We start from the raw sequence: 27,204 nt of genomic DNA on the forward strand, positions 1-27,204 counted from the left end.
CACGTCCACCATAGATGAAAAAATGTACCTTCAGTTTCTTTACATTTCCAGCATTTATTATCGGGCAAATGGTAAATTTTTGCAGGCTTGACTCGGGTCATGTACCACCTGTACATCATTTTCATAATATTCTCTCTTAAGGCATTACATGCCGTAAATTTAATTCCAGTGGTCCATAACTGTTCCCAGTCAGCAAACATAATATGTCCAACGTCTTGTGCCCATTTGATCATGGCAGATTTTACCGTTTCATCCACAGTATTCCATTTCAACAGCAAGTTATTCCATTTCAACAATATTCCATTTCAACAGCAAGTTATACATTCTTGATAGTATCTTAGCATTGGGTTCTAACAATTCTGTTTCTAATTTTGATTTTTCCACCTGGAAGCCAATCTTTTTATCCAAATTATAGGCCTCTCTTACTTGAAAATAATGTAACCAATCTCGCACCTTATCTTTAAGTTTTTCATAACTCTGCAATTTCAGTTTATCGCCCTCCTGTTCCAAAATTTCCCAATACTTTGGCCAATTAGTCTCCATATTAAGTCTTTTCAAGGCCTTTGCTTCCATTGGCGATAACCACCTTGGGGTTTTATTCTCCAATACATCTTTGTATTTAGTCCAGACATTAAATAATGCTTTTCTGACAATATGGTTTTTGAATGCCTTATGTACTTTAACCTTACCATACCACAAATATGCATGCCACCCAAATGCATTATCATACCCTTCCAAATCTAAAATATCCATGTTTTCAAGAAGTAGCCATTCTTTCAGCCAGCAAAAAGCTGCTGCTTCATAATATAACTTAAGGTCTGGCAGGGCAAATCCCCCTCTATCTTTCACATCCGTAAGTATCTTAAATTTAATTCTGGGCTTTTTGCCCTGCCAGACAAATCTAGAAATGTCCCTTTGCCACTTCTTGAAACAATCCATCTTGTCTATGATTTGCAGTGATTGAAACAAAAACAACATTCTCGGCAATACATTCATCTTAATGACAGCAATTTGTCCAAGTAAGGAAAGCTTTAAGTTTGACCAAATTTCAAGATCTTTTCTCACTTCTGACCAACACTTCTCATAGTTATCTTTAAATAAGTTAACATTTTTAGAAGTCATGTTCACCCCCAGGTATTTTACTTTCTTTACCAGTAGTAAATCTGTCTCCTTCTGAAACTTTTCTTTCTCTATTAGCGTTAAATTTTTCTCCAATACCTTGGTTTTTAACTTATTCAATTTAAAACCAGCCACCTGACCAAAATCCTGGATTAGTTCCAAGGCCCTTTTAGTGCTAGAAACTGGCTCCTGTAATGTCAAAACTAGGTCGTCTGCAAAAGCTTTGAGTTTGTATTGTTTGCCACCGACCTGGATACCCTGAATCTGTTGGTCCCTTCTGAAAATCTGCCCTAAAACTTGCTCCGACCATAATCCCGTGAAAATGGAAATGAAGCTAATACCGACTGGTTCCTTTAGATGGAGGATGAATGACACCTTGTTTAGAGATCCAGAAATTACCAAGAAGGCCCAAAAAATTATGAAAGACTATTTTGAAATAAATTTGAAGACCACAGTGGAAAAAAGAGTAATCTGGGATGCAAGTAAAGCTGTAATGAGAGGTTTTTTGATTCAACAAAATGCTATAAAAAGGAGAATCTAAGAGGAGAAAAAAGAAAAGATTTTTGAGAAAATCAGAGAAGGAGAGAAGAAACTCAGGACTAAACCAAAGTCACAGGAGATTTTGAGAGAAATTAAGTTACATCAAGTACAATATATGAAAATGGTAAATCAAGACATAGAATGGAAGATTAAACAGATGAGACAAAAAACCTTCGAATCAGCTAATAAATGTGGAAAGTTGTTAGCTTGGCAGTTGAAGAAAAGACAAAAATTAAATACAGTTACAAACCTTGAAGTGGATGGCAAGAACATACAAAATCCACAGGAAATTAAAAACTGCTTCCAGAGATATTTTAAACAATTGTATGCACAAGGGCCACAGAATGAGATTAAAACTGATCAATTTTTGGAAACCAATGGATTACAAAAAATTTCTCAAGAGAATAAATTATTATTGAACTATAGAATTTCTGAACAAGAGGTGGAAGGTGCCATTCAGAATATGCAATTGGGCAAGTCTCCAGGACCGGATGGGTTAACCTCAGACAACAGTTTTTCAGAGGCCTTCAGGCAGTTTTTTCGGTGCCCATGTTTGCTTGCTTTCTGTTCTCTGGCCAAATTTGGGTTTTCAGTGCTAGCTGCACCCTTGGAAAGCTGAAACGAAGAAGAATGGTCACTATGTCTTGCAGCAGTAGATGTGATTACATTTTGGAGTGTCATCTAGTAGAGCTTTTCTGAGAGGTGAATGGTCTGGTCAATGCTTGAATTATGGGGGAAAGATTTCTTAGTGGAAATCTTGCCTTTAATTCTCTTCCCAATGTATTTATTGATGATGAAAACTTACTACCCAGGTCTTCAATCAAATGATTTCCAGGGTGGTTTTTGCTAGTTAAACACATACCAATAAGATTGGTCTAAAATTGATAACAGCAATAGTACCACAACAGCCTCAGCTTAAAACTATAAAAAACACCAGATCTAAGAACTCACTAGTTCACAGAGTGCTGGGCAAAAATAATAATAAAAGAATAAAAATCACCTGGTGCTGAAAAGACATCAAACTCGGTGCCAGGCAAGCTGGTATTGGGGTGTCACCACTGGGGATAGAAGAGAAATGTAATTCAATATGCATTTAAAGCCAAATCTATCTAATTCAGACCTTCTGAAACAATATGCAAACTGAAACACAGCTAGCATACAGTGGTACCTCGGGTTACATATGCTTCATGTTACAGACTCCGCTAACCCAGAAATATTACCTCGGGTTAAGAACTTTGCTTCAGGATGAGAACAGAAATCATGCAGTGGCAGCACAGCGGCGGCACAGCGGCAGCAGGAGGTCCCATTAGCTAAAGTGGTGCTTCAGGTTAAGAACAGTTTCAGGTTAAGAACAGACCTCCAGAACGAATTAAGTTCTTAACCCGAGGTACCACTGTATATTACAGAGAGCTCCAGTATGTTTGGTGTTGCAGAATTAGGTGACATCCATGTAGGTATGCCCATACAGAGTGCTTGTCACACAGTTAGAATGTCTTCAATTACACCTGCCCATTCATCCCCTCCCCCCATCCTCCCATACCATCATTTGACTCAAGGTTGTACAGAGATTTCTAAAAGAAATCCAGGTCAGGATAATTATCTGTAACCTACAATCACAGCAGTGTTGAGCACCACAATGGCAAATCAATGCGTTGGCAAAGGTTTATGACCTGTGGCGCGGCTTGCAGCGGATTTCTATATTACGCAGATCAAGAGGAAATTAAGCTTGACCAGGTTTATTATCCTCCAGCAATAATGAGAAGTGCTCCTTGGTGATAAGGTTTTGTTTTTATTCTTCATCTATTTCATTTGCTGGTGTAATGGCCTTGTGCACATAAAACAACAAGGTCGTTGGTTTAACACTATTGAGAAGCTTCTCACTGTCCCCTTCTTTGCAGCCTTTTTTGGATGGGCCAAAGCTGTGACCAGGAATGGCTTCTGTGTTCCATCAGTGCTCCATGGTGATTTCTCAATATCCCAGGCCCCTTGACCCTGTGTAGCTGTGGGAGAGGTGGAAACTCAGACTTCCCCTCTGATTAAGCAACTCGGAGTCTGCAACAAAATATGATTTGTTTACTGGCAAGAAAATTCAGAATTAGCCCCCCCCCCCAGCATCTAATCTTTGGTTGATAAACCCTCCACTGGGACCCGATTTAGCTGTGGGAGAAGAGAAAGGATTGATTTAAAGGACATATGTAGTCTGGCAGAAGTTTCTGCATTAATATTGCTGGCATCCAAGCTGTCAAGATTCTGTATTGCGCCACCGCCGCCACATTCCCCAAATTAATAAGAGTCCTTCTTGCTTAATTCTCCCTACCCCAGACTGCTCTTGTGACTGAATGAAGAAATGTCATTCCAATTAAGGGGGAATAAGTCCAACAAATGGCTTTGGGTATGGATAATTTTTTTGTCACTGAAATGAGCAGAAGGCAAACCTATTATTCCATTTTAGGACTCTGCGCCTAAATAAATATGTGAAGTGATGCAAGTTTCGATCAGCATGTCAAATTTGGAAAAGAAACTTGCAGGTTCCTTCTCCTTTCGGTTACTTACAAGTACTCTGCATTTGGAGCAGATTTTGAGGGGGTGAGAGGGGAAAATGAGGTTGGGTAAATCCAGTCGCACAAGGGTAAATCTGTTACTTGAGTTGAACAGCCACTTTGCATAAAACCCTTCAATTCTCTTGAAGAACCCCAAAACTGTGCTCATTGATCAAAATAAAATAATACAGAAATTAAACAAAATTCCCTGTACTTTACTTACTATGCATCATTTATTCTGCTCCTAATGATTTTAATTTCTAAGGACACTGAATGCACTGAGGCAATAGGAAAGGGGAAAGATGAGGAAATGAAGGATAAGTGTAGGTAGGGAAAGCTATGTACTGGAGTTCTATGCTGGAATTTCTGCTCTGCTTTTGAGTTTTGACTGGACATTGCCCAACATTCTCAGCCTTTTCCTGTGGCCACAAAGACTGGGAACTTGTTTCTTAAAAACCAGAATTTGGATTCTGAGGAGGCTGAATACCATGCCAGGCCAGAATCTGATCCTACTGATGTAGTCAACCTCAGGATCCACAAATTACACACACTTCATCAAATTCTCAGGCATTTGTACAAGATTCCAGTAGGGTTCAATTGTTTGTTTAAAAAAACACTTCACAGCATAGTATGGTGCAGTGGTTAGAGTGCCAGACTTGGACCTGGGAGCCCAGAGTTCAAATCCTGGATCCCATGAGGCTCACTGGGTGACTCTGGGCCAGTCACTGCCTCTCAACCTAACCTACCTCACAAGGTTGTTGTGGGGTTGAATGCATGCCACCTTGGGCATATTGGACAAAAAGGTGGGATTTAATGCAGTAAATTAAATAAATAGAATAGAATAGAATAGAATAGAATAGAATAGAATAGAATAGAAAATAGAATAGAATAAAGGCATGTAATTATATACATTCCTACTCAGAAGGAAGTCCTATTGAGCTCAATGGGGCTTACTCCCTCACAAGTGAGAATAACAGATTGTTTCACTTCTTCTCTGCACCATTTGTTACTATAGAAAGCAATTTACAAAATCTTCCAAAATCAAAATCTTGCCATCAAACTAAAGTATCCAAATTAAGTAATGTATGCAAATTTGCTTTAAAATGCCTGAATTATTTTTAGTTTCTCCCAACATCAGGATGGAATGCTACGTGTGCTTTTTCCTGGTACAGAGTTGTTGCCTTCCCCCCTCCAAATGTATCTGGCAAAGTTCGGAGCCTTCGGAGAGGCTGCCCGCTTCCTACGCCTCTCCTATGTAGCATATCTACTATCTGCAATACGGTGGGGGAACGCACAACCAGCTTTCTAGAGGCGAGTTCTTCAGGCACACATTTGAGTGGCTGCTAAATGGTATGTGGCAGACCTGATGGTGAAAAGACCTGTGTATATTTGTTTTCTCACACAACCTTGTCAGACCGTTAAACTTTGGATCATTAAACTTCATTGTCTTTAGATTATCTCAAGTGAGCAGTCATGCTCAAATGCCTTCTCTCAAGGGGCCAAAGACTGACATTCAGTTATCTTCTGCACAATGCTTACAATATCCAAGCAGCCTGCCAGGTGGATGGAGACAGAATGCCGATTCTGTACTGCGTAGTCTAGCTGTTGCCAGATGGAAGGTACGGCTGCTTGGGTCTGACAGAGCATATGGTTAGGGTGCTTGGAAGTCTGCTGTGACATATTCACTCCTTGCTCCTGGCTATTCCTACAGAGCATCACAGACTTGGGCAATCTCTAGGCGATCTTTATTAGGGGTACATATGGTCCCATTTGTTGTTAAAGCACTCATCAGAGACTTCTGAGTAATGCTTGCCTTGTAAATTAACAAGTATGGTTACGCTTATATTTGCTGCATATGCTCATTTACTGAATGGCTGGAGGCCGCAGGTGACTTGAAAAGAGATGCTAATGTGCTAAAGGGAAGGATAATTGCATTTTGAACATGTTCGCTGCTTTCCTTTGTCTGTTGCACCATCTGGCTCCTCTCCCGACAAAGAACCCCTTGCCAGGTTTCCAGCAACGATCTCCTTGGAGCCAGACGCTTGCTATGCCTAGCTTTGCCTCTTTGGCAAGGGCTTGCAGCTTGAGATGCACCTGAGTGCATCTTGAAGCTATATCGGCTCATGTTTCTTGAAAGCAGATGAAAGCTCTTCATTCTTGGGTTCTACGTTGCATATTTATCAGGGCTTTTTCAGCCGGAACTCGCCGGAACTCAGTTCCTGCAGCTCTTTGGTGGGCGCCATTGCCATGATAAGAGATCAAGAACATTATATGAGAACAAGGTATTCAGGGTGAGTTCTGGCACCTCTTTATCTAGAAAAGTAGCACTGATATTTATCCTCTCAATACTAGACTGGGCTGTAGTTCACTGTGTCTCCAGGCAGGGCCAGCAAAGATTCCTGTCCAAAGTCCTGAAGAGCTGCTGTCAGTCAGCAGTACTTGGTGGGACAGGCCAGGCAGGACAGCACTGCACACCTCACTTCCCAATCACTGCCGCATACTGGGGGAGAGACAGGGCAAGACCAGGGCCGGATTTAGGTTTAATGAGGCCCTACGCTACTGAAGGTAATGAGGCCCTTTATTTGTCCAGCTGTCCTTTGTCAACAACAAATTGTCACTGTTATAGACTTCCGTAATGGATTAAGTTTGAGAACCAAGTTACCACTGTATATAGAAATGAGCTGGCCTCAACCAGGCCTGGTGGAATGCTCTGCCATAAGAGATCAGGGCCCTGCGGGATTTGGCATCTTTCCGCAGGGCCTGCAAGACGGAGTTGTTCTGCCAGGCCTTTCTGTCTAAGAACTAGTATGAAAGAGGCCTCACAGGCCCATATAAGATCAGCGTACACAGTTGGGCCTGATGAGCATTTACTGTTCCCAACCCAAATCCTGCGGAAAGCCATCTAATTCAGATTTTAATTCTATTCTGATTTGTTTTTAAGAGGTGGTTTAATTATTGTTTGATTTTATATCAATGTTTATATTTGATGTTAGTCACCCTGAGCCCGGTCTCGGCTGGGGAGGGTGGGATACAAATAAAAGTTGTTGTTATTGTTGTTGTTGTTAGAGCCTACACAACACAAAACACTGTTGCTGTATGTAGGTTTTATTTTATTTGTTTTTTTTAATCTTATATTTTGGATTTGTTCATCCAGGGTTTTTTTTCTTTAATTTTTTTTGGGGCCCCCAAGAGAGTGGGGCCCTAAGCTATAGCTTGTTTAGCTTATACGTAAATCCAGCACCGAGCAAGACATGAAGGGCGCAGTGCTGCTGTGCTCACACTGCTGAGCTCCTTGCTTCTCCCCGCTCTCAGTAAGCAGCAGTAACACTCGGCATTGGGAAGCCAGGTGTGCAATGCCGCCCTGGCTGTGCTGCCCAGCTGAATGCTGCTGCTGCTGCAATCAGTTTAGACAATACTGAGCTAGATGGCTCATTGGTCTGACTCAGTATAAGGCAGCCTCTTTTGTTCCTAGATTTCAAGCTGAAGAGTCTGGGCACTTGTATCTCTGCAGGCCCTGCCGGCAGGAAGCTCAGCTGCATAGCTGTTATCCGAAAGACTACTCTTTCTAAAGATCTGTGGTTGGTTGCTATGCTGGCTTTCAGTCTTGGGTGAACTTCTGCTTCATATCACCTTTTTCCCTGTTTCTTTTTTCTTTATTTATATTGCTTTCTATCTAATAACAGAACAATTGAGAATCAATGTGGTTGCTGTGAAATATATATTTTTGCTTCAGAATTCCTTGAATCATTTGCTCTGGCAGGAGCTTCTGGTTAGTTTTGAAATTTCACATGTGGTGAAACTTGGTATCCATTTTAGGATACTTATTTATGTTATCCAATTCACCAGCACATAATTCCTTTTGTTATCAAGTGTGCTGCCACAATTCCTCCAAACGTTTACCAATTTTCCAATTATGGGGCTGCCTCATACACAACGTTGTCCTCACCAAAATGCCACCCCATATTATTTTCCCATTTATTCTGGATTTACCTTTTCTGCAGAAAGTCTAATAAGTAAAACACAAAACAAAACACGGAAACAGTAAATCAGGATAATTTAGGGTAGGGGGTAGGGGAGATATGGGGTGGCATTTTGATGAGGATGGCATTGTGTAGATGCTGTGAAAAACTTGCATGTGTGAACCCACAATAAACTGTGGAAGTTCCCTAACTCTGAAAATGGTAAGGACAGGGTATGTGTGTATATCAGTACAGTTCTTAAAGGTGAGATTCATGTTCTTAGATGTACTAAGGACCTATGGAACTAGGCCTGGTCCACATTGCTTTTCTTAAAAAATAAATAAATAAAAGGTTTACATGATACTCTGCATTCCATGCACTTATTTCTGGTATTGTGATTGCTGCATGTGTACTTGAAAGTAAGCTGTATGAGTTCAATGGGAGTTCCTCTGAGTAAGTATACATTGGATTATTATAGCGAGGAAAATATCACCCCCTCCAAATGAAATCATGAGGCTTTGCCCTTAGAAATGCAATAATCAAATAAACAAACAAGTTATTTGAATAGTGCTGCCAGATGCAAACACATCACATACTGTAGGAAACATTGTGCATATCCAAAATGGCATACTTTGCTATGATATGCTAATATGCAAGCAGACCTACAATTACTGCAGATATACAACAGCTAGGAAAGGATAATACCTCATGTGTATTTAAAAATATTTATCACGTAATGAGAAGGCATGGATAATGGCACAAAGAAAAGGAGATCTTGCCGAGGGCTATCAAGCTGCTCAGTACTAGGGGCAGACCTAGCACTGATCTTCTGAATGCCATATATATATATATATATATATATATATATATATATACACACACACACACATATTTATTAAAGTTTTTTGAATACAAATGCATAAATAATAAACAACATTACTTATATCATAACATAATTTCGTCACTTCTTTGGACTCCCTCACGTCTCCCGCTCGCACTTACATCGTTACAAAATTTTTTTCCAAGCAAATTACCCACTTGTTTGCAATCTTATCTCCGCTCATTTAAATAAAATCTAGCAATTCTCCAAAAAGTTTGTATTTTCCTTAATCTCACTTATCGTCAAATTCAGATCTAATTCAGTGGTGGGCAATTATTTATGATCTAGCATCCTTCTTAACATTCAACCAAATTACAATATTTTTGTAAATAAATCTTAAATTTCCTCCAGTCTTCCTCAACCCTCTCCTCTCCCAGGTCTCGGATTCTACCAGTCATCTCGGCCAGTTGCATATAGTCCATCAGCTGCATCTGCCACTCCTCCAGTGTGGGTAGATCTTGAGTTTTCCAGCTCTTAGCGATGAGTATCCTTGCTGCCGTTGTTGCATACATAAAAAATGTTTGGTCCTTTTTTAGCACCTTCTGGCCGACAATACCCAGAAGGAAGGCCTCTGGTTTCTTAGTGAAGGTATACTTAAATACCTTTTTCAACTCATTATATATCATTTCCCAGAAGGCCTTCACTTTAGGGCAGGTCCACCAGAGGTGAAAGAATGTTCCTTCATGTTCTTTACATTTCCAACATTTATTATCAGACAAATGGTATATTTTGGCAAGTTTAACTGGGGTCATGTACCATCTATATATCATTTTCATTACATTTTCCTTCAGAGCATTACATGCAGTGAAGTTCAGCCCAGTGGTCCACAACCTTTCCCAGTCCTCAAACATAATATTATACCCAATGTCCTGAGCCCACTTTATCATAACCGATTTAACCATTTCGTCTTGTGTATTCCATTTTAACAGCAAGTTATACATTCTTGATAATACCTTAGTCTTTGGTTCTAACAATTCTGTTTCCAACTTCGATTTCTCCACCTGGAACCCTACCTTTTTATCATTTTTAAAGACTTCTTTAATCTGAGCGTAATGTAACCAGTCTCGCACTTTATCCTTCATTTTCTCCAAACTCTGCAATTTCCAATTGTCTCCATCTTTTTCTAAGATCTTCTGAATGCCATATAGATGGTGCTCTAGCTGATGTGCACCATGCTATCTGTAACCTATATTTCATTGCCAGAGAATCCAGTTTGGTCACCGTCATAGGATGTTTTAGCTCAGTAAGAAGCCCAGTGGGGGCTGAGCAATCCCTGAGCAGCAGCAGCAACCGCTGGCGCTCTCTCTCTCTCCCTCCCTCCCTCTCTCCCTGTGCTTTGCCGTTGGTTAAGCACACTCCCCCTCTCTTTCAGCATCACGGAGCATCCAGTTTTGAGGGATAGGGATTGCCAGTCATGTTCAGAAGTCAAAGCCTCCCTCATCACCTCTCCCTTTGTCAAGAATGAAGCAGGTTCTTGGGGAAAGGGCTCCTTTGTAATTGGGTAGGGGGAGGAAGGCTGCTCTCTGAAAGTAATTACTTTGAGAAAGTGCTTTTGTCTCGGCCACCACAAGATTTCACAAAGTGGAAGAAGAGTGCAAAGACAGAAGCAAGGAGCTTGGTTCGTCGCAGCAATGAAACAGTAACTTCAGGTAAGTGGCTTTCTTTTTATTCATCATCCAGGAAGGACAATTAGAACTGCTTTTTCATTTTTTGTGAGTCTTATTTTGCTGGTGGGAGAGAAGAGTTTGTACCTTACTGTGCAGCTGAGAATTAGCATGTTTTATCATCCCCTGCCATCACTTATAAAACAGCATTCTTGGAAAGCTAATTTTAGTCTGAAGACAGTCAATAGTTTTTAAGAGAGTTGAAGGTGGGAACATGGAAGCATAGCTTCACTGTGAAGCCATATACCCTTATTTCTTTCGTCTCTGGTTGAATATGTTTTGCAGGGGTTTTTTTAACCGCTGCTACACAAATTTGCAAAACCCATGAACTGAGACAATAGGGGAGTGATCGTTCACGCAGTGTAGCCTTGTCGCCTTTGTTTCTCTGAAAGGAATATTGTCTGTTGCTAAGCCTCAGGTGGTGGTACAGAGGCACGTGCTGCAAGCAATAGTGCTAGGAGTTTCCAAATGTTTGTGGGATGAGATGGAGAAAGATATGCAAAAGGTGGGTCACTCACTGGTCAGCATATATGACTTCTTCCGATCTCCAGAGCACAGCACAGCGATGTTGGAGGGTTCTGGTCTCATTCACCTTCCCAGGCAGCTTTTGTAAAACAGTGCAAAGTCTGATTCTTCTGGTCACTGACTAGTTATAAGCACTCTCCTTTATCTGCAGATGCTGGATTTACAGAATGAGGGACAAGGTTCTTGCTGGTGTACCTTGGCATGCTCTTTTGCCAGCTGCATTCAGCCTGCTTCTGGGCTGCATCCTACACATAGAATTAAAAGAACGGGCCAGTTCTTGAGCATTCTGCAGCCTGTAACAGCTTCTGTGTAGCAGTTAAATGCAACAGAGATGGAGTGGCTTTTCAAGAGACTCCAGGTCTTCCAGATATCACAAATAGGCCATTGAGATATCACAAGAAAGTCATTGGCAACAGGTAGTTTAAAAAAACACAACTTAGTGGATTTCCCTCAGAAAGGGAAAATTCAGGTTCAGTGGTAGAAAAACTTGGGTTGGGATTTTGATGGCAACGATGTCATGTGAACACAGCAAAAAACAAACTTGCATGCATGAGGAGCATTGATCCCACAAGACCACCCACCTCCCTGTTGGGATATACAGTACAGACTTCCAGCTGTGCTTTCTTGCTCTCTGTTTCCTTCCTCCAACACCATGCTTGTCCTCCCTTTGCAAAGTGCATGGCAGATCACATCCGCAGGCGTAACTCTTGACTTATTCCTGGCAAAGAAAGTATTTCACTAGTCCAACTGCATGGGAAACTCATGCTTGAGGAGCAGTGAGGGCATAGGTTTAAAAAAGTGAACCCCTACAAGTGTTCCTTACAATGGGAATACCAGATGCATAACTTGCCCTACGCACAATTCATTTGCTGCCCACCCTGTTTTCCCCCTTCTAGACAGCTTTGCAATTTACTCTAAGTGCCACCAGAAAACAGCTGTTTTTCTTGCACTTGTCCTAAGGAGTGAATCCTGTTGAGCTGAATTTCCATGAAATGACATGTTTAAGAATATCTGGTGTCATCTTCAAATGCATTTCACAAGCATTTGATGCCCATGAGAAAAAAAGCTTGCTCAGATGGAAATATCTGGGTTGGGTTGGTTCAACAGAAAGAGGCTATGACAGACGTCATGAATATGGTGTCAGACATAGCTCTTTGTTTTGCTGGATTTATAGTCCAGAAGTGTGAAGGTTTGTTTGGGTTTTTAGCACAGGGCCTTTGGCTTATTGAGCATGGAGGGGGTCCTTGAGGAGTGGGCTGAAGATTGTGTTCTGTGGTGCTTCGGGTCGTTCCATTTTAACTTGCAGTTTTGTGAATCCTCCGTACTTTCCCTTTGCCCCTCACTTTCCTCTGTCTCAAAGAAGCATCACACCGAACAAGGAACAGCTGTTTCTGTTGATCCCCTGAGCCAGATGCTTGACATGACGAAACAGCACCGATTTGGAAAAAGCAGAGTGCTGTCTCACGCTAAATGTAAAACATTGTTGTTGCAATCATCAAGAAAACAACACAGCTGAACGGAGAGTGTTGGTGGCTGCCCCCTCCTGGCTGTGTTGTCTGGATCTTTTCACAGAGTATCCTGTCTTCAGAGCACAGCCCTATCTCTCACCTTTCCTTTGGGAATATGGCTTTAGCCGCCTGCCCGATAAAAAAAAAAATGACAAAGAACTGACTAAAAGGTGTCAGGCAGCGATCAGATGATACCTTTGCGGTGAGTGATTTAGTACAAAACAATGTACACAAAGCCGTACCAGGCAGACATGAGGTTCAAAGTTGTGCAAGTTGTTATAGGGCTGCTGTCTAAATCCCTCATTTGAACTGTGCTGCCTGATCTCACAAATCCTTTGATCTGCTGTTTGGACAAGTAGGGATCATTCAATGCTGGTACTGGCATAGTTCCAGATTTCCATGTGGCTCGCAGGTGTCAGATACATCAAAACAAAACAAAACAAAACAAAACAAGGCAGCTCCCTTAAAAGCTGTATTCTGCCACTGGATTTCTGAGCCACCTGGGACAAATCACTTAATTAGGCTTCATCATTTCACCTCCCTGGCTGTTTTCTCTTGAGGTCCTGGCAGACACAGACATTCCGCTAAGTTCCTAAGTGCTTTTGAGGAATTGCAGACGCTGTAAGACTGTACAGAGAGAGCAGCTGTGCTTTGAATATTGCTGAAGAGCGACCCAGTGATACTATGTGAGAGGCACTTTCACAATGCACCCTCAGCTTCTTTGGTCAGAAGTAAGTCTCAATCAGTTTGATAGAACTTGCTCCCTAGTAATTTTGCAGAAAGGTGAGTGATTAACAACAACAGCATACATACATACATACATACATACATATGAATAAAAATGCAGTATTACAGCCTTACAGTGCAATCCTATCCAGAAGCAAATGCTCTTGAATCCAATGAGATTTTCTGCCAAGTAAGTGTACATAGGAGTGCAGCCATGTGTTATCAGAGTACGTGCTATGCAGCCCCTCCAACCGCCTGGAAAGTCTGAGGGACAAAGGAAGTGAAGACTAGGAACAAAGGCAGTCTTAACTGAATCCTAAGGCCTTGCTCAGCACTTCTGGAGGGAGTGAGGTGGCTTCATCTCTCCTCCAGTGGGTGGGGGTCAACTGTAGTGGAGAGCCTCCCTACTGAAAGCAAGGGCAGCTGGGAAGATAGCACCAGCAGTGTTCTTGACTGTATTAGCTGGGGGGTGAGAGAAGAGCAGAACAGGGCTGGTGATGGATCTGAAGGATCCAAAGTCCGTTCATTTCTGCTTTACCAGCATGCCAAGCTTCCACCCTGGTGAGCAGGAGCTGGAGGGCTGTAGATATGGCAATGAATTCACTGTTCTATGCCTCCCAGCCCCTTGCCAGAATTGGTCTGCTTGAAAACAATCCTATGAAATGTTACCTGCGAGTTGACGGGGCTTACTGCTGATCTGAGTAGACTTGCATAGGATTGCAATGCTAATCACATTTTCTTCTTCTTGCTGGGACCTAATGGTCATTGGTATGCTTCCATTTCTGCCTGCCACATCCACCAGTACACAGTATTTCTACTGCTTCCAGAATCTGAGGTAAATAGCATTGCACTCCTCCCAGGTGCAAAAAGTTAGCAAGTTGTCCTTTAGAAATATATATTATTCTCAGCATTCCCTCATCCTCTACAAGGCGTGTTTGCTATTTTAAAGGTACCCCTTACCAGCAACCTGAGGGAAGGGTGAAACAACTGGTGTATAATAACTGCAAGAGTAAGAATGAAAGTCGTGATAAGAAAAGGAAATTAATTGCCAGAGGAAAAGAAGCTAAAGTGATAACTGGGAGAGCATGGAGGTAAAGGGAAGCTGTGAATGTTTAATTTGACACACAAAGATGGGGATTTAGCAGCAATTTAAGGCTCCTCTTTTATTACTATAAAAAGGCAAAGGTAGATAAACACTATTACACGGAGAGCAGGACAACAGCTGGAGAAATTACCCTGAGTTAGAAGGAAATGTAATGTCTCTTTGTACGTTTTCATGCCCAAAGCTGGTGATGGAAATGGCTTCCATCTCTTGATAATTAGATATGAAACAGAGAAAGGAGGCTGGGGCGGTTCAAACACCCTTATTTCCAGCTTTTCACTAATGATAACTTGTGATTGTAAAGGGTCCTCTCCTCTTGATGTTATTTTCTTCTAGTCTATATGCTTCTCCCATTCCATTCGCTGGAGGCAATCAAAACTCACTGCTCTTGGGAGGAATTTTTTAATTAAAGTGCTCTGTTTTTACAGAGTGTGTTTTTGGTTATCTCTTCCCCTTTTCCTTGTTTATACGTGCCTTCTGTCACTAAGCTACTGCTAACTTCCAAGTATCATTCCAGGTAACACATTCGGGTAAAGCCCACAATTTGTCATCTACAGAGTAGGGCAACTATAACAAATTGCAGTTCCTTTAGGGGGGAATGTGCTTTAAATATATGGTTTGTACATAGTGCAGGGGTCAAGAAAGCTCTGAGATGTAGAATGTAGGTATATTTGGATCAAAAGAGAATGACAAAAGCCTGAAAAGGTTGCCCAAAATGCCCCCCTTTAATACCAGTTACCAAACATTGATCACATAGAAAGAACGATATTTACCTTCTTGTGATAATTTTTAAACCTAGAATAATTAATATTCAGCTGTATCACTTGTTATGCCCATTTAACAATATCAAAGGTGGAGAGTATACCAAACCATGTTTTCATACAAATATGAATCTGGTGACAAAACACTAACTTCTTAGTAAGAACTTGTCAAGAATGTACAACTTGCTGTTGAAATGGAACACTCAGGATGAAACGGTGAAATCAGCTATGATTAAATGGGCACAAGATGTTGGACATAATATTATGATGGCTGACTGGGAACAGTTATGGACCACAGGTATGAAGTTCACGGCATGCAATGCCTTAAGAGAGAATATAATGAAAATGATATACAGGTGGTACATGACACCAGCCAAGCTAGCAAAAATTTATCATTTGCCCGATAATAAATGTTGGAAATGTAAAGAGACTGAAGGTACATTCTTTCACCTTTGGTGGACATGCCCAAGGATTAAGACCTTCTGGGAAATGATCTATAATGAAATGAAAAAGGTATTTAAATATACCTTTCTGAAGAAACCAGAGGCCTTTCTCCTGGGCATGGTCGGCCAATTGGTGCCAAAGAAGGATAGAACTTTCTTTATGTATGCTACAACAGCAGCAAGAATACTTATTGCAAAGTACTGGAAGACACAAGATCTACCCACCTTGGAAGAATGGCAGATGAAGGTGATGGACTACATGGAACTGGCGGAAATGACTGGCAGAATCCGAGACCAGGGAGAAGAGTCGGTGGAAGAAGATTGGAAGAAATTTAAAGTTTATTTACAGAAACATTCTAAAATTAAGGAATGTTAGAAGGAGGCTGGAATGAAGTTATGCGGCTTTAGCAGAAGTATTATAAAGGACTAAGTAAAAATAGATTGTTAATGGATGAAAGGAGGGAAGGTAAAGTCACATTGTATCAGGATAAAAATTGGGAAGGATGGAAAGGATTTGTTGAAATAGCTAACTGAACTAGAATACAAAAAAGGGAGGTGTGAGGAGGTCGCTGAAACAAGTAAATGAAAGTTAATAACATTGAAAGTATTGGATGTGTTTTTAAAATTGTTTTTGTTTTGTTTTTGTTATGTATATATAGCATTTTTGTTTTTTGTATTGTATTGTATTGTTCTGTTATGTTTAATTCTTTTTCTTTTCTTTCTGTAACTTTTAATACTTTAATAAATATTATTTAAAAAAACAAAAACAAAACACTAACTTCTTAATTGCTCACACACACACACACACAGAGAGAGAGAGAGAGAGAGAGAGAGAGACAACAATTCTGGTTAAAGGATGGTTCCAGTGTTAGAAATAAATCCAGAGTCAAAGCAAGCAGAAATGGAGAAATACAAGCACAACCCAGAAATCCTGTGGTAAGCAATTAGAGCTACAGTGTGTTGTGGCAAAACCCCCCTCCCCAAAACCCAGCAGAGCCCTGTGGCACCACTAACACTGAAAATTGTATTGTGACATAGATTCCACATCTTCAGTAGGGCAGGATAATTGAGGCAGTGACAGATCAAATCTGGAGCATTAGCAGGAGGCTTTCAGTTATTGCACAGCATGCCATGTCATGAGGTTAGAGGCTCAGGAAATTATAAGGAGAAGGCCAGGCTAAGAAGGGACTGCAATCCTCTCCTGCAAGTTATCAGTGCCCTAACCTGTTGCTTTCAGAACAACAGCTCTCATTTTAAATAAAATCTGCTCTGAAGGCCTGAATCAAGAGTCAACCTAAGATCTGGACAAATATTTACTTATAGTAAATATTTACTTACTTATACCTATTCACATCAAGAGAAAATTACCAGAAAGTCTGCTACCTCTGATGGCGGAGGAATGGTTGATCCAGCACTAGAGTAATTTCTGATCCCATGCAGATATCAGTAGATCATTATGCCACCAGTCACACCCCTAAGGGAGATCAAGAACTTTTAGGATCATATTACTAGGGCAGACCAATTCTACATTAGGGTGCTGTTAGTGTTCAATAAGGGGACGCAGGTGGCGCTGTGGGTTAAAGCCTCAGCGCCTAGGACTTGCCGATCGAAAGGTCGGCGGTTCGAATCCCTGCGGCGGGGTGTGCTCCCGCTGCTCAGTCCCAGCGCCTGCCAACCTAGCAGTTCGAAAGCACCTCCGGGTGCAAGTAGATAAATAGGGACCGCTTACCAGCGGGAAGGTAAACGGCGTTTCCGTGTGCGGCTCTGGCTCGCCAGAGCAGCGATGTCACGCTGGCCACGTGACCCGGAAGTGTCTCCGGACAGCGCTGGCCCCTGGCCTCTTAAGTGAGATGGGCGCACAACCCCAGAGTCTGTCAAGACTGGCCCGTACGGGCAGGGGTACCTTTACCTTTTTAGTGTTCAATAAACCTTGTAGTTTTGCAACTGTAGATAATCCAAGCTCTACCTTTCATAGATGGCATCTACCCTAGAAGTGCATGTCCACTAATGTTATCACATTTCAGTTGTACTGTAGTCACAATATCAGCAATTCAAGTCCTTTGACTTGGTTGTCTGAACTTAGATTATTAGCATAATGGCTTCTAAGCTGTTTCCCTCTAATCTTACGGAGTACCTTAGCCTGATTCTCCAGCCTATATCATCAAAACATATTATGAGATCTTACTCAACTTTACTTGACCTCTAAAGTACTTTCCTAGCTTTAATTAAATCCATTGCTTTCTAAAAGTCTGTCATGTTGGAATCTTATTCCGTCCCATTAAAAGGTCCACTTATTTATGTAACGATCACCTTATTTCTAGTATAACATTTCTGAATCATGGGGGCTCACGTTCCTCTATTTCTTTTTAAATCCCTCTAGAGATGCTGGCTAGACATTCTAGTATTCTTTGTAATGGTACTTTGTTGTATGGAGGAACATTATCATGCATGCCCACAACTTGCAGTCTGAACTAATCCAGTCCAAATACAGGCTGTGTACACATAACCAGATTAAAACTGAGCTTGGGACTGAATCTGCCTAGATGGATGACCTCTACTGGGAGAGGAACAGGGGGACTGCAACCCTGTTGCTCTTACTAGCTTTTTCATGGGCTTTTGATACTATTGACCATGGTATCCTATTGGATACTCTACAGGAGATGGGTTTAAGGGGCACTGTTCTGCAGTGGGTCTGGTCTTATTGCCAGGACAGGTTCTAGAAGGTAGCATTGGATGAGTGCTCCTTGGCCCCCTGGTTATGTGGTGCCACAGGGCACTGAAGCTATTTAACATCTACATGAAGCAATTGGGAGCAGCCATTAGGAGTTTTGGAGCAAGGTGTTTGCTCATGATACCCAACTTTAATTCTCTGTAATTTCTAAATCTGGAATGGCTGAAAAGGCCCTAGACTGGTGTCTGCATACAGCATTGGGCTGGATGAGGGATAATAAACTGAATCAGACAACTTGCAGGATGGAAGCTCTGTAGGGCAGCACAATTGTTTTCCCCGTGCTGGGTGTTGGGGAGAGCTGCAGGGCATCGCAACTGTGACATAGTGCACACACAGAACAGAAGGCAAGAAGTGGTGGGGCAATGAATTTTTGCCTCATACAGGGCACCACTACAATTTGAAAGACCAAAGTGGGTGGGGGAGGGGTTTCTGGGTCCAGGAAATCAGTAAATTGCCTGCCATGGCAAATGTATAGTTTGAGAGTTCTCCTGGATCCAGCTCTGTCACAAAATGATGGCAGAAGAGTGAGGAGTTTGGCATAATCAGCTGGCAATTGCTGATATAGCTTTTAATTGATATCTAATTCCCAGTGGTTTTTTTTGGGGGGGGACGCAGGGCTATGCATACCCTTAAACATTTTATGAATCTAAGTTTGGGGTCATTGAGGGGCAGTATTTCAATATGAGTAGGAAAATGAGAGGACCCCTAAACATTTTTAAAAGAAAAAAAGCACTGCTAATTCCTTTTTCAAAATGTGCCACAGCGATTTCCTTGTGACAGGGAGTTCCATAGTTTACCTTTCCTCCGGTTGGTTCTGGAGGTATCATGACTCAGCAGAATTTGTTGACCCAGAGGCTCCCATGTGGAGAAAGCTTGTTATTTTATATTTTTCCTTCCATACTCATGCCTTTCAAAGTATTTTATTCATCTCTGTCATTTACCCTTCTCTTCCCCCTCAGTTTGTGGGGAGAAGAAGGAATAAGGTCTACATTCTCTGATCCCTCTTCTCTGTTCCTGTTATGCACTCTTATTCCTTCCATAACAGCTTCTCTCTGTTATCTCTTCCTGAGGGCCCTTTCACCTCAGAGAAGGGAGACTCTCTCTTCCCACCCAACTCAAACCTCTCCCTCTCCTGGTCTTATTCATTCACTCACCTTCTTTTCCTCTGTCCTAGCACATGACACATGCAAGCACATGCGCACACACCAGTTGCCCACTTCCCAGCACCACTGCCTAATGGCTGGTTGTTTTTCTGAGACAGCTGCCATTTTGAAGGCAGCAAGGGGAGCCTTCCTAGCTAAGAAGGAAGACTGGGCTGTGGGAAAGCGAGTAAGCGAGCAAGTGTACATGTGTGTGAGAGAGACGGAAGGGGGCAGAAGATGCAGCAGCAGCACACCATTGAACACTTGCTGCTTCTTTCCCTCTTCCTCTGCCTGAGCATCCCTTCTGCCTCCTTCCTGTTTTTCTCCTCCTTCCCTCACACTTGGCTAACAACTCTGCCCATTCCTAATCTCTTTCCTTCTCTTTCTTTCTTTCCTCCCTCCAACTTAATGCACTTCTGTCTCACTCTCTAGTCAGCTCCCACTCCCATGAGTGCCTCTGTACTGCACATGTGGGAAGCTGCTGATGCTGGAATCATGGGTGGGATGAAGAAGCAAGGAAGCACCGGGCAGGCTGCAACACTGAAGCCAACCTGAAAGAGGGTTGAGGCTCACTGGTGATCCCTTGCTCACACTTTATGAAACCATGCTTTGTATATTCACTGCATTAGCTTAACTTGTCCTAGTATCACCGTAACTGTTTGGGCATGACCCCTGCTAGTTATTGCTTCTATGGGAAAGAAGACACATGAAAGTACCTAAAATGTTTGCCACCAAAAAGTTTAATAGTCTCTTAGAGCTTTTACAACTATATCATGACACAAATAAATTATTCTCCCTGTGTCAGTCAGCAAGACTGCTTAGCTGTTGCTTGATTCTTACGAAACACCAGCAGTTTGTTTTCAGCAAACGTGATTTCTGTTTGGGTGAAATCCACCGCATGATATTAACTAGTCTAGAAGCATTGCAAATTATTTTTGATCACACTTATTACTTTGCTTCATTTCTGAAATGCATTAATTAATTCTGAAATGTTAGCCTATTTTTTAAAACAAATAATCCGAAATGGTCCGAACAATAATTGTACCTCTGACTGTTCTCTAATTGTTAACTTTTAGAAACTGCAATAATGGTTACTCTGCAGCTAATTGTTTGAAGTGGGAAAAATATGAAGAAGACAACTGAGCAAGCATAATTTGCTGTGCAGCCTTTGTCCATTTCAGCCTACTTGCAAAGGAGATGAGGAAATCAAGTATAATTATCAGATTCACAGTATCATAGAATTGTAGAGTTGGAAAGGATCCTGCAGATCATCTAGCACAACCCCCTGCAATGCAGGAATATGCAGCTGTCCCATATGGGGATCAAACCTGCAATCTTGGCATTATCAGCACTACGCTCTAACCAAGTGAGCTATCCATGGCTATCAGCATGTGGAAGTCAATGGGACAGTCAAGCCAAATACAGCGGTAAAGGGAATGGTATCATGGACACACATGGGAAAAAACCCGCACAATTTATTAATTTATTTTTGCATGGTCTCAATATATTTTACTGGATAAAAGGGTCTTATAGACAAACTATCGCATGCTCACGCATGTTAGGACATCCTGTGTTGCTTCAGCTTGTGTGTATACCTCAGTGTTTATCCTTGGAACCATCAAGAGAGATCTGTGAGCCAATAATATATAAGGTGAGGAAGAAGCTCAGACCAATCTAAACCAGGTTGGCTGATGTGGATGAATATCTGCAGCTACATTGCTCATCTGAATCCAACTGAACTAGTCAGAAAGAGAAGGATAATTTTAGTCATTTAATTTGTCGTTGTTGAATATTTATTGCCATGGTGGGGAAAATGTGCTTGTTGGGTTTGTTGTTGTTTTTTTGCCTCAGGTGTCGAAATGACTTGGCTGGCTTTGGACATTATGCACATTGACCTCAGGGGTGGGGGTGGAGAATGGGGTGCCATTTGCCACTTCATATCAAGCAACAAAATGTCTTGGGTCAGCCCTCAGTCAGATGCTCCTTTTGATGTGGAGCAGTGATGTGCTACCCCAAGCACAAGCCACTAATGAATGCATGACTAGAGCTGGATTGGGGCTGGATTACTGAGTTTATATACCACCCTTCATTCGAAGATCACTTTATCAATAGAATATAAATATGCTTAACTTGGGCTAGAACTGCAACCACAGTACTGAACATAGCTTGGTGTCTGTAGGCAATACTTTTAACGGTCAGTGTGGTGGTGAGTCTATTTCATGATAACTTTTAGATGTTATCCTAGACAGCTCTGGCTAAAAATGACCACTAGGCTTTTCTGCAATGCCTATAGGCAGTTGCTACAAGAGTAATCTGGTAAAATCAGAAGTGAACTCAGCTCATCATGCAATTAATACCCATTTCCCTCAAGTTTACAAATGTCCAGTATGGCAAGTAGTAGGGGTGGAGGGTGGGAAATGGCAAGAAAAATAAGCCATACCAACAGTGAAACTTAGCACATGTTAACACACAAATTTGTGGCCATGAGGGTTAAATACACAGGACAGTGTGAAACACAATGCCCAACCTTAATCCCATATGTCACCAGCTTTTGAGTTGTGTCATGAGTTATTGTTCATTCTTGCTGAAAAGTTTGGGTCAATATGACCCCTACAGCACAAGGGAGGCTTGAGCCAGAAGAGTGTTTCTGGGCAGCAGTGAAGTTGAACTGACAGTCTTTATCCTTACAACTGTACAGAGGGATATTAATTTGTGTTTCATAGAGAATCTACTACAAAAGTCACCATCCCAGATCAACCCAATGGTGCTCGTCTCTGTGAGCCAATAATATTTAAGTAAGGAAGGAGCTCAGACCAATCTAAACCAGGCCCCTTACTCTCTTCCTCTCTTCCCATACAGCAGAGTTTAGCAGCCAAGCAACATGAATTCCTGTAGCTGCTCCCAAGAGGGATTATGAACTTTGTTCTACCAAGTGATAAATGGACAAAGGGACATTTATTATGAATTGTGACATAACTTCAGCCTTTATCACCATCTGGTCAGCCATTCTCTCTCCCCACCCATTTGTTTAAGGAACCACTGCATGCATTTCACGGAAAAACGCAACAGCCACATGGTGAAAATAGATGCTCCAGCAACAACCAGGTCAATGATATTTGTGGTCCAAATTACTCAGTTCCACTAAACTAGTTGTTTGCAAGTTGCCCCACTGATTTCACTAAGTCTTCATGATCCAATTGTTGAGGAGTGTAGCATGTGAAAGGTATAAACGTTTCTTTTGAGAGAATGAATGCAGGTTGCTTAGGAACAAATGCAAAAACACAATAATCACATTTTCAGGTTCACATAACCTTTCTTCAGGCTAAAATGGAATGGTCAGAGCAAATGTTTGGAATGTTCCAAAGGGGAGTGATAAGCAGCTGGGTGTGCTGGATGATGAGATAATTATCATCTGGAAACTCAAGGCGCATTGGGGATATATTCATTTGAGATGAAGCTTAATGGAAGTTGTAAATTAGAAGCTGTGTCTAGCTCTAGGAAAGAAACATTATCTTGTTCAAATCTGCATCTTGGAGCTTGCTCACTCGTGGATGTAACTCACTTGATTTCTTATCACAGCCTACCATCAAGTTATGCTAGCTTCATGAGTCCAATTGTATCCCAGAGTGTAGCAGTCTTTCTTCCTATCCATGGCTACTTCAGCAGCATCATAGGATGATTTAAATCAGGGAAATTGGGTACATTGTCCCTCTTCATTTTTTCTTTAAAAAAACAAATAAACAAAAAAATCAAATGCTGGGAGATCCACACATATCTTGTTTGGCAATGACTGATAAAGTTACTAACCCTAACATACCAATAATTCACAGATTCAGATGATGAAAATAAAAACAACAACAACAAAAAATGAATTCTGTATACTACAATGGGAAAAAATTATGGTTCCAGAAAGTCCTCAGGCCTTCCATTTGACAGCCCAATCCTAAGTACAGTGTTACCTCTAGATACAAACGGGATCCGTTCCAGAGCCCCGTTCGCATCTAGAAGCAAACGTAACTAATGACGGCATGTCTGTGCACGCGCGCTTCGCTTTTCGCTGCTTCTGTGCATGCGCGTGATGTCATTTTGAGCATCTGCGCATGCGCATGTGCAAGCGGCGAAACCCGGATGTAATGTGCTCCGTTACTTCCGGGTTGCCGTGGAGCGGAACTCGAACGTGCTCAACCCGAAGCGCATTCAACCCGAGATATGACTGTATGTGTATTCAAAACACAGCCAGCTCCACCTTTGAGGGGGCCCTCAGCTACATGATCTGGTGGCTGCAGCACTCTGATGAAACAACTTTGTAATCCCCCAGTGCAGTTCCCCCAACAAAGCATCTCTACAAGGTGTTGTGGTAAATTTAAATGACAGCTCCCAGATCCCTACTGGGAGCAGCCATTTAAATTTCCCACAGTGCCCCAAAGCAATGCTACTTCAGGGGCACTGTGGGAAATTGAACACACAGCTCCAGGATGCAGCTGATGAGCAACCAGTGGATTGGACTGTCAGTCAAAGGGCCAGGCTAAGTGGTGGTGCTCAGCCCAGCCAGGGTTCTGGGCCCAGTGGGTGCCTAAGGATGCTACATGACCCCATGTGACTCAGACTTTGCTTCCCACTGTGTTATTTCACCCAGGTAAGTGTGTGTGTGGAACTGCAACTTTATGTCACCCTCATGGGCAAACTACCACAGATTCTATTACTTTCCCAGGTCTTTATTGATTTATATATTTATTTGTATTCCTTCCCCATCCTTCTCTCAGATTTAATTATTCTGACAAGCAGAGCCCATGTCACCAGAGACCACGGAGGCAGATTGCAGGCCAAGGGCTGCCTGTTGTTAGCAGCTAAATAGAAGATTTGGTTTATCTGATTACATCAGCATGACATTTGAAAGGGTCTTTTCAGCCCATTCAATTTCAGACAAATAAATTTTTTGAAGTAAATACATTTTTAATGAAATAATTCAATTGAGACCAGCCTCTTAGATCTTTGGTCAGCATTAATTTTATCATGTGGATAAAAATGGGGGATGGGGCATCCAACTGAGTCAAAGAACAGCCATGAAAACGTTGTATGGAAACTATGGACAATGAATTTTAATTGAAAGAGTGTTGGTAGGACTTTAGGGATGGAGCCTAATTTGAAATGCTCTCTTGGATATGCTGTTGAAACCTGAAATATCTAGGGTTTCCCCTCCCTCCTATCTAAAATATCCTTTTTGTGTGTTCTTGTTTCCATGTTCACAGGTGGAGTTGCAAACTTTACATAAATTATTAGCCCAGAAGCGAAAATAAGCCAATAAATAGGAATGGGCCTGCTTGATCAAGCCAACAGCACTATCATCCTGGAAGAGCACAACTTGGATAAACAACTGCCATTCAGCTGGCATGCAAAGGGCTTTGCCACCCCTAGCCAGGGGCTTGAAGGATCCAGTAATGTTATGATGGACAGTACCAAGATCCTGGGAGTCCAGATCATATTGATAGCTGCCTACTCCCTAATCATTCTTCTGGGATTCATTGGCAACTCCTTAGTAGTCCACATGATTGTGAGATACAGAACCATGAGGACTGTAACCAACTTCTTCATAGCTAACCTGGCTCTGGCAGACTTGATGGTGGACACGCTCTGCTTGCCCTTCACCTTGGCCTACACTCTGTTGGATGAGTGGAAGTTCGGGGCTGTGCTTTGTCACCTGGTCTCCTACGCTCAAGCTTTAAGTGTCCATGTGTCTACTCTCACCTTAACCGTGATTGCTCTGGACAGGTACAGATGCATTGTTTTCCATTTGGATAGCAGGATATCCAAGAAGGTCAGCTTCACCATCATTGCTTTCACGTGGCTGGTTGCCGCCGTCCTAGCCAGTCCACTGGCCATCTTCCGAGAGTACAGGTACGAAGAAATCCCATCCATCAATCTCAGAATTGCCGTCTGCTCTGAGAAATGGCCTTCTGAAAGCAGGGACGCCACCATATATAGCTTATCCATGCTCCTCTTGCAATATGTCCTCCCTCTTTCCATCATCTGCTATGCCTACATCAGAATATGGTTCAAGCTGAAAAGCCACATCAGTCCCACTGCTAGGAGTGACAGCCACTGCCGGAGGAGAAAGACCACAAAGATGCTGGTCATGGTGGTAGTGGTGTTTGCAGTCTCCTGGCTCCCCTTCCATGTTTTCCAACTTGCCGTTGACCTTGACCTGGTGCTCATCTTCCATGACTATAAGCTTCTTTACACTGTGTTCCACGTGGTGGCTATGTGCTCCACTTTTGCTAATCCTCTGCTCTATGGCTGGATGAACAAGAACTACCGCAATGGATTCCTCATGTTCTTCCGTTGCCAGAACAAGCCAGAGAGGCTCTATACGGAGGGCTCAGTCAGAGGGCGGTCTTACACTTTCCGAGCCACCACCTTGAATGACAGCATCAAGCACTCGACACTCAATGGGCAGCTGCCCACACCAGTTTAGGACCACAAGTAGCTGTGCCTCCACAAAGGGGCAGGAACCTTGATGGCATCTACCTAGGACTGATGCCTTTTCTAAAACTCATAATGTGTCGTATTGCCAAAATAGTGTTACTTGTCATAGCCCACATGGGAGCACATTGTCTATCTGTCCAAACAAAGAACCTCATGCACTGTCTATTTTGTCTCATGAAGCAAGTTAACTAAACCTTGCTTTGAGTTCTGAGTTGCTTCTTGCATAAGCAGCACAAATATGTTGTTCACAGAATGCTTTCAGTTCAGTTCTACCAAAATCTGAGAGAGGAGAGAAACGGCGAATAGGACTGGTTGTTTTAGGCAGCCTTCCCCAACCTAATGCCCTCCTGGCATTTTGTACTACAACTCCCATAGAGTTGGCTCTAGTTACAGGTAGGTAGCCGTGTTGGTCTGCCATCGCCGAAGCAAAATAAAATAAAAATTCCTTCCAGTAGCACCTTGGAGACCAACTAAGTTTGTTATTGGTATGAGCTTTCGTGTGCATGCACACTTCTTCAGATACCAGCATGGCCAATTGACATGCTGTCTGGGTCAGATGGGAGCTGTGGTCCCAAACATCTGGAGAGCACCAGGTTGGGAAAGGCTGGCTTTAGGCATCCAGTGGGAATGAAAGTATCTGCCTCCAGTACTGCAAACTACAGGACAGTATGCTATTATATATTAAATGCACTGTATATTCTTTTAAATGACATGTCCTCCTGTTCTTTTGAATTTCTCATGCCAAAGTCATATTATTATTTCCAGTTTTAAAGACCCATTGTGTGCAAGTTTTAAAATAGGTATTATAAAACAATTGAGAAGCAAAGGCTGGGTGTTCAGCACATGGATTTGGCTGAAATACCAGATTCTTCTAGGTTTCCAGACTATCACAAATGATGACTGCTCAGGGTTTGCATTGGTATCTGAAACTGGAATGGTTGCTGTCCAGAATGGCAGCTTTTCATGAAACCACTGTGTTTGTGTATGGAGTCACCTACACACATTCATAATTTTGCCTTTTAACAGACAACTATATGGTCGCTTCTGAAAGTCACTTCCTTTTTTGCCAAATGTTTTTGAG

The 27,204-nt window shown here is 42.1% G+C and overlaps 1 long non-coding RNA gene and 1 pseudogene across 3 annotated transcripts; one reads left to right on the forward strand and one right to left on the reverse strand.

Annotated features, from left to right (window-relative positions):
• Positions 1–2,178: 2,178 nt before the first annotated feature.
• LOC307210920 lies at positions 2,179–11,314 on the reverse strand. Its single transcript, XR_013836226.1, has 3 exons — positions 11,221–11,314; positions 2,660–2,717; positions 2,179–2,274 (listed from the first exon to the last, which is right to left on the reverse strand). It is a non-coding gene; the product is annotated as an uncharacterized lncRNA (long non-coding RNA).
• On the forward strand, positions 10,380–26,892 carry LOC307210919 (neuropeptide Y receptor type 2 pseudogene; annotated as a pseudogene). 2 transcript variants are annotated; one of them, XR_013843971.1, is made up of 2 exons: positions 10,380–10,687; positions 24,890–26,892. The product of XR_013843971.1 is annotated as a neuropeptide Y receptor type 2 pseudogene (transcript). The 2 variants fall into 2 exon arrangements; XR_013843972.1 differs by lacking the exon at positions 10,380–10,687 and adding an exon at positions 22,067–22,745.
• The last annotated feature ends 312 nt before the right edge of the window (positions 26,893–27,204 follow it).

The sequence above is a fragment of the Podarcis cretensis genome (assembly GCF_951804945.1).
Source record: "Podarcis cretensis genome assembly, chromosome: 2".
In the NCBI taxonomy this organism is placed as follows: Eukaryota; Metazoa; Chordata; class Lepidosauria; order Squamata; family Lacertidae; genus Podarcis; species Podarcis cretensis.